General features: G+C 51.8%; 1 protein-coding gene across 1 annotated transcript in view; it reads right to left on the bottom strand.

The window, feature by feature from the left end:
* ZC3H7B (zinc finger CCCH-type containing 7B) overlaps positions 1–8,217 on the bottom strand; it is a 55,038-nt gene extending 46,821 nt beyond the window's left edge. The window contains exon 1 of the mRNA XM_012638110.1: positions 7,967–8,217. The gene's annotated coding sequence lies outside the window, so the exon portion shown is untranslated. The remainder of the gene's footprint in view (positions 1–7,966) is intronic.
* Positions 8,218–8,464: the final 247 nt, after the last annotated feature.

Consider the following 8,464-nt stretch of genomic DNA (forward strand, 5'->3'; position numbering starts at 1 on the left):
TCTATTTTTTAGTAGAGATGGGGTCTTGCTCTTGTTCAGGCTGGTGTCGAACTCCTGACCTTGAGCAATCCATCCGCCTCGGTCTCCCAGAGTGCTAGGATTACAGGCATGAGCCACCGCGCCCGGCCTGAAAGCTTTAAATACATTAATAATACTCCATTCCTCACAACATTCCATGAGATAGTATAATTATATCCCCATTTTACAGATGAGGAAATCAAGGCACCAGGAGGTGAAGCAACCTGCCAGGGTTATCCAGTTACTAAGTGATAGAGCTGGGATCTGACCTGGCAGGTGGCCTCTGGAGCCCATGCTGTCACCTCCCAACCCAATAATGCTCTGCCCCCTCCATACCAGGCTGCCTCCAGCCTCACCCCACCCACCTTGCAGTCACTTGCCCCAGGTTTAATTAAAGAGCAGCAGTCGGTCCAGACTGCAGACATGAACACTCTCTGAGGTTACGTCATCTCTGAAGATGCCTCACACTCTCCTGACTCACCAGGCCCTCGATGGCTTACTCAGAGAGACCAGGAAAGGCCTAATTTTACCATCCTTGACCTTACTCCTCAGCATTCCAGGCCTGTATTTATCCCTTCCCCACAGTCCCTACATGGCATATCTGCCCACCCTGAGGACCCTCTGCCCCAAGGAGGTCAGGGAAGGGTCATGTGTCGTTGCTGGGAATTACCTGCAGCGTGTCAAGTACCTTCCAAGGCAGGGATTCTAAATGCAGAGCATTCAGGGGCCTGTGGACTGGATAGGGAAACATTTACAACCTGGTTTTCACTAACCCCTACCTGATATTTAGCGTTCCCTCCAATTATGAAGGTAGGCAATACACTGTCACCACTAGAATCTTTTCCCATCATGTTTCAGTTACTGCAGACATAATGAAATGTTCACCCTCATCACAACTTCAAAATCACAGTAGTTACGTTAGACTCACTGCTAGATCTTGTTTTTTAGTGAATTCATAAAGACGCTATAGTTCAAAAGAATTGGTTTCCTTTATAATCCTGTGTATTTCATTTTCTGCATTTAAGAACCCTGGCTTTCTGGCTGGGTGCAGTGGCCAACTGCCTGTAATCCTAGCACTCTGGGAGGCTGAGGTGGGAGGATTGCTTGAGGTCAGGAGCTCGAGACCAGCCTGGGCAAGAGTGAGACCCTCATCTCTGAAAAAAAAAAAAAAAAAAAAAGGAACACTGGCTTTCATGACAGATCCGAGAAGACTGATTTAGAAGCCCTGTTATAAATACTTATCCCCACAATAATCTCAAAGATAGGTGTTTATTACTCCTTTTTCCACAGAAAAGTGAGGCTTAAAGGGGATTTGTGGGTTGCCCAAGGCCACACTGATGCTAAGGAAGAAAGCTGGAGCTGCTGGCAATGTCCCGGGCTCCAGGAATGAATGTGACATGGAATGCCCATAGGCCTCAGCGACCTGAAGCTTATTTTCCCTTCAACTGGCCATGCTGAACAGAAACCAAAGTTCAGGAAACTTCCCCAGGCCTCCCCTACTCCCCGTCCCCCCACCCCATAAGCCAAACTAAGCATCAGCGGGCAAAGCATAATCCTCCTCCCTCCTGCGTGTTCTGGTTACAAAGGGCTTTTACTTTCATAATCTTATCTTACCCTCCAGACAACCTGAGGCCAACCTGCCCAGGAATGGTTCAAACCCACATAGCTGTCTCCAGGGGCCTGGGCTCCAGCTTCTTTATCAAGACCGTAGGTAGAAGTAGAAGGTTGAATCTTGCAAAAAACAAAAATAGAAAAAAAAAAAAAACAACAAAAAAAACAAGACCGTAGGATGTGGTGCTAAAGCTCTAGAGACGTTTAAAAAATAACTCTCCTTTTTTTTCCAATAGAAAAGTAACAGAAACTCATTGTAAAAGCTTTGGAAATTATAGGCAAACATAAAAAAACAAAGCAGAAATATCCCAGAGTACCGTAGCTGAGTGGCCACCTAACACTGTGGAGAGCTTGCTTTCCCGCTCACAGCAGCGCACCACCCGGCCACTGAGGCAATTTCAAGGCTGCTCTGGGCCATGTGGCCCAAAAGCCCTGGGTTGAGATCCCAGTACTGTCCCACACTGGCTTTCAGGGCACCTTCCTGAGCCTCAGTTTTGTCATTTGCAAGATGGGGCTGACGATACTCGCCTGGCAAGACTATTTTGTAGATTTATACAGTGTGTCTCTCCCAGAGGTCAGAAATTCGTGTGTCTGCTGAACTGGGTGCTGTGGTGCACACATAACTTACAAAATTATCCTATAAGTTTTCAGTCTGTCAACACCAATTTCTTTGCAGTTTCTGTCTAGACCTGGGCTGTTTGGCAGGAGCTGTTCTGTGGGCAACCTGCTACGTTATTCATTTATTCAACATTTATGTACCTTTATATGCGAGGGGCTCTGCCAGGTGTTGGGGGAACACAGTTAATAAAGTCCCTACTCTTGGGGAGCTTGTCATCCAGAGATGGGAAGACAAATAAACAGGTTAGTGTTAAATGCACAAGGTAAGTAAAGAAAGAGATAAGAGTTACAAGGAAACTGAAACAGGAAACTGGCAGGGAGTGATGGAAAGTGGACTGGGAGTTCAGGGAAGGCCCTTAGGTGGCATTTAGGAGTGACAAGCAGCCAGCCATGGAAGATGGGAAGTGGGGCAAGAATGGATCCACCCAGCAACGGACAGGGCAAGGGCAACGGCCCTGAGGCAGGAATATGCTGAGAACCTTCAAGGAACACACAGGAGGCCAGTGTGACTGCTGCGGCTGGAGCGCGGGCGAGCTGCGGCGGAGGCGAGGGGTGGCGGGCAGGCCGGGCTGTCAGAGAGCTACACACAGGCCAGGCTGGAGAGCCAGGGCTGCGTCCTGTGCATGCCGGGACACACCTGGAGGGTTTCCGGCAGGATCTTACTTAAATTTCGAGAAGATCTTTGGCCACTGCAGGGAGGATGGACAACAAGAGAGGATACTAGGAGATTAGTTTTGAGGCTACTGCAGTAGTCCAGGCCTGGATCAAGTTAGACAGTGGAGAAGATTCAGGAACATTCTGGAGGCTATTAAATGCTCATGACAACCACCCCTGAGGCATTCGACTGGGTCAGCGTGGCCATTTGACCATTTCACAGAAAAGGAAAGTGAGGCCAAGAATAACAAAACAATCGTGCCCTAGATCATGCAGCTGGCGCGTGCTGGACTTGGAAATGAAACAGGACTTTGGGCTCCCTGCCCTGTGCTCCTCTGCCTGTAGAGGGACAGGGCAGGACAGGGAATGCTCCTGGGAACAAGAGCATAGATGAACCAGGGTGACCTCTGAAAACCCCAGAAGGGCCCTGACCTTCCCTGTAGCCCTCACAGGAAGTGCTCGCTCAACGATTATTGGCTGACTCCAGCACTTCAGAAACACAATCCCACTACATGACATGGCTCTTGTGTCCCTTTTCAAGTCACAGTGTGCACTGGGTAGGAAAAGCCAGAGAGTGGGTGACTCCTCAGTTTTCTTTTTCTGAAAAACAAGCACCCCTGTCTTTCAAGGAAACTGGAAGTAACTGAAAGCCTCTCTCCTGCGCGGCAGCTAAGACCTCAGACTCTGGGGTCCGACAGGCCTGGCTCCATCTGACTTCCTGCTCTACCACAGCTGTGAGACCTTGGATGTACTACTTAATCTCTCTGAGCCTCGGTCTCCTCATCTGCCAAATGAGGCTGCTAATAACTGTTCCTGCCTCAAAGAGTTAAGCAGAGGTGATAAGAGGAGACACAGAAAGTGCATTAAATACATGGTGGCTGCTGCCTTATTACCACCATCACGTTCACGTCTCAGCCTCTAATACGGGGCTCAGGAACTGCTGCTGAACTGAGGCTGACTAGATGTTTCTGAAGAGGAGAACACAGGTGCTGACTGCAGGGTGCCACTGTCCCTCCCATGGGCCCCTACAGCCTGATGGGGACACAGAGCAAACATACCTGCAGAAGCCATCGAGATGCCAGCAAAGAAACAGACTTCCTAGGGGGAATAATAAGTGGGGAAAGAGTCCGTAGCTGGTGCTGACAGAGAAAGGAAATAAGCCCATTTTCTATGGGCCATTAAATGTGATGAAAGGATCTGGCTTGTGTGGAGGCTCCTGGGAGCTGACACGGGGTAGTCACTTCATCAGCCCAGGCCGAGCCTCCAGCTTCGGGCTGCAGCCTTCCTCAGAGGACATCTCCACCTTCTTCTGTCTGAACCCCTCAGGTCTACCCCGAGGGCCCCTGAAGTCTCCCCTCTCCCTTCCCAGGTCCATGTGAACCAACTCCAGAGCCAGACCGCCCACATTTGCTTTGCGGCTCTGCCACTTGCACATGGTCACTGAACCTCTCTGTGCCACAGTTTCTTCATCTATAAAATGGGGATAATTATAGTGCCTCTCTCTAGGGCTATTATAAGAATTAATAATCTAATCTGGGAAAAAGCACGAGCAACAGGGCCTGGCCAGTAGGGAATTGCTGGACCAGCGTTTGTAAAATTAATAAAAATTTAAAAACCTGTCTAATTCCTTTCATCTTGGTTTCTTGTCCTGATCCCCAGGCATGGGTTTCCATCAAACATCATCAAATCTCAGAGCTCATTTTCAGAAGGGGAAACAGGCCCAGAGAACCAAAGGACCGGGTGACAGACTAACTTGAACCCAAACTCATATTTTCCCCCGAAATTGTGGTGGCACCAGGTCACCTGTTCCTTCTTCACACATCCCAGCCTGTCTCGGTGCCTCTGCTTAGAATACCCTTTCTCTGGCCTTTCAATCTATCACTCAAATGTTCAAATGGCACTTCTAGGAAGACCCACGGGCAAAATAAACCTTCTTCCCCTACAATGGGGCATAATTCAGTTTGACAACACGATGGCTGGATGTGTCTGAGGCACAGAGGGTGAATCAGACCCAGTTCCTGTCCTTGGGAAGCTCAGGTTAATCATCCATATCTGTCTTGTTCCAAGCTGCAACCTCCTCTGGGGTGGTGAGCCAGGCACCCAACAAGCACCGAGGACCCAAACTTACATCTCCATGTTCAGGGCCTGGTTCTCCTTCCACTGCCATCCTGCCTTCTCCAGTCAGAACCTACTGACAGTACTTTCACTGGGCCAGTCCTGTGGGCCCTGGAACACACAGCTAGTTCAGTAGAACTCTCTGGTCTTGGGGAGCCCACCGACCTTTAGCCTGTCCCCAACCCCTGCTGCATCTGCCAATTCAGACCATCCTGGTCCCTATTCTTCTTTACATATCTCAGACAAAGCTGGCTATAGGAGGCAGGAGCACACTCAAGAGTCACGGAGGACGCCCCAGGCAAGAGAGTGAGACTCTGTCTCAAAAAAAAAAAAAAAAAAAGAGTCACGGAGGACTGGGTTAAAATCCAGTGGGGTGACATTGGGCCAGCCACATGAATCCTGTGTTCCACAATTTTTTCATCTGCAAAATGGAGGCCGGGCACGGAGGCTCATGCCTGTAATCCCAGCACTCTAGGAGGCTGAGGTGGGAGGATTGCTTGAGCCCAGGATTTGGAGGCAAGCAGTGAACTATGATCTTGCCACTGCACTTCACCCTGGGTGACAGAGCGATACAATGTTTCTTCAAAAAAAAAGCTAGCGATAACAATGCCCACCCCTCATGGAGCTACTGTTAAGAATTAGAGAGAACGTACGTCCATATCCCAGCACAGAAGCAACTGTGGCTTACCCAGGGATCCCCTTCCTCTTCTCTACCCTGGTCAAGCTTCCCCATTCTTTCAAGCTCACATTCCACTTCCTGGAGGAAGCTTTCCCTAATTTTTCCAGGTTACCCTGAGCTCCATTTTCTCTCTACTCTCACTGCACTGACCCCAGAATTGAGCATTTTCTTATTCTCTCATTCATTTACTAGAATTAACTTTCTCTTTCCAGCCAGACAAGAAGTAACAAACTCAGTCCTAAACCTGCCCCACAGTATCTCACAAGAGAAGCCTGAAAAGCAACTTGCTAAGGTAGCCCAGGACTCTGGAAAAGGGAGAAGATTTGGAGTCAGAAAACTGGGCGGGAAGCCCACCTCTGCTGTGTGACTTTCCAGCACTCACTTCTCTAAGCCTCAGGTTTCTCATCTGGAAAATGAGGATTGAAAAGTGTTTCCCTGACATAGTTGCTATGGAGGACAGATGAGCTAACATATATGAAACTAAAAAGTGTTATTTAAGGGATTATTATTTTCAGATGCTCAAATCCAAACCTACCAATGTCTCAACTTTCCTAAACCTAAGACTCAAGAGATCTGCTCATCCCACTGAGCTTTTTAGGCCCCAAATAATCTGCCAAAACCCACTCTTCTTAACTGTCCAATCTAAACAAAAAGCTAATAGCTTAGAACTCACAGCATCCATGGAACACAAACCTTATCCAGCTCAGAGACCACAAAGTCTCTCCCCCATCCTCAGATCTCATCCCTCCTGGACACAGGTTTCTCCTTCCCAGCTTAAGGCACCCCACTTCTCAAACCTGCTAATCAGGTGTTGGCCAGGCATCATTTCCAGCTTGCAGTCCAACTTCCATGGAAGGTGAACGTGGGGAAAGAAGACCACGGAGGGTATGGACCACATGGCTGTACGTGCGTGGGGGGAGTCTGGGTAGTAGAATGAAAGATTCCGCTAGAATTTTGTGTCCAACACAGTTGGTAAATGTACTATAATTATCTCATTTGTGTGAAAATTCATGGATCTGCATTCTGCTATTTTCATCAGACTGGAACTGGGGAAAATGGCAAGAAGTTGGGACTCAAAGTCTTATGCCTAGGAACCAAAGCTAGCCACCCCAGAAATGAAACCCCTGATCACCCTGCTGTGAGCCTGCAGCCCCCCACTCCAGGCCCAGCCCCCAGACTCCCATTCACAGCCCTAGCCCCCTAGACTTCCCCCTTAATACCATGAAGGCAACACAGACATCAGGTTCTATGAAGGCAACACAGACATCAGGTTCTATCAGAGTGAACTGTTTCTACATGATTTTTCCCTCTGGGAAAACTGCTTTGTCTCTCTCTGTGAAAGACCCCCAAACCAGGCACCTTATGAACACCCGAACTAGACAGTTTAAAGGGGAAAGGGGAGAAAGCAGGAGGGATCAGGCCCGGGAAGGGGAGCCCCAGGCCCGCTGTGAGCAGGAGATGGATGTGAGGCCAGGTCAGCGGCTTCTGGGCCCCCAGCCCCGCCAGGGCAGCCCCCGAAGTGCCTAAGCTCGTGCCCACAGTCCCCGCACGCTTCCAGCACGGTGGCTGTGGCGGGCCTCCGGTAGGCCTCTCAGCCCAGAGGCGGATCCCGGACCGGAAACGCCCCCCTGCCCAACCAGCCCAGACCGCGCCCCCCCTTTCCTGCTGCCCCCTCCCCCCGGGCCTGGCCACAGGCCCCGGATCCCCGGGCTCGCTTGGCCGCCGCAGCCGGCAGGAGCGGCCTGTCGGGCGGCCACGGTCCCTGGCCGTCGCCGCGGCCCCTCCAACTCCGGGCGCTGCGGGGCCAAGACGAACACAAAAGGAAGGGAGGCGCTGCCAGCGACGCCCCTGCCAGCCCCCTCGACCCCCTGAGTGGGTATCGGCAAAGCATCGGTGCACCCCCAAAGCTCCGGACCCCGAGGAGCGAGCCCCCCCCCCGAAAATTCCAGGACGCCTCCTGGGGGCCGCAGGGGCGGCCAAATCTGCCCAGCGGCAGGTGCCCCCGGCCGCACGATAACTTTGAAACTTTGGGGCAGGGCACGGGGATGGGGATCCCCAAAAAGGAGGAAATGGGGATTCGTAGGCTATTTCTTTATTTTTGCCAAAACCCACTTTCCGAGTGGCCCGGCGCGCGGCTCCGGCCTGGACGAGGTTCTCTGCGCCTCCTCCCCGGCCGGGCCCCGGAATCCCCGGGCCCTCGCGCGCCCGCGACCCGGGACGCGGTGGCCCGGCCTCTGCCCTGGTGGGGCTCGGGCCGCGCCAAGCACTCACCTCCGCCGGGCTGCGCTCCCCGCGGGCCTGCGCCGAGCCCGATAAATGGTATGCTATGACTAGAGGTATGATTACGTTATTATTAGTAGTAATAATAAGAGTAAATGCTATTTAATTATGGGCGGCCGCATCCTGCTCCCGGCGCCGCCGCCCCGGCAGCTCCGTCCATGCGGCTCCGGAGCGCTTTACTTTCATTTCCAGCCCCTCGGCCGGCCGCTCGCGGCAGCACCCGCTGAAGGCTCCGTCTCCCTGCAGCTCTGCCTCCTCGGGTCCTAGAGAGCGCGGCTCCCCTCGCCTCGTCGCGCCCAGGGTGGGCGGCGCGGGCTGCGCACCTGGGGAGGAGGGGTTGGGGGAGGAGGGGAAGCCCCCTTCCCCGTGGAAAGCTCATGCCTGGAATTCACCTTTATTTTCCTTAAAAGTGTCCTTCCTTTTAGGGGTTTTTTTTTTGGTGGTTCTGCATTTCTGGGCTGATGCTGGTCAAATCCAGTGCCTCGTCCC

This window comes from Propithecus coquereli, unplaced genomic scaffold (genome assembly GCF_000956105.1).
Source record: "Propithecus coquereli isolate 6110/MARCELLA unplaced genomic scaffold, Pcoq_1.0 Scaffold126, whole genome shotgun sequence".
In the NCBI taxonomy this organism is placed as follows: Eukaryota; Metazoa; Chordata; class Mammalia; order Primates; family Indriidae; genus Propithecus; species Propithecus coquereli.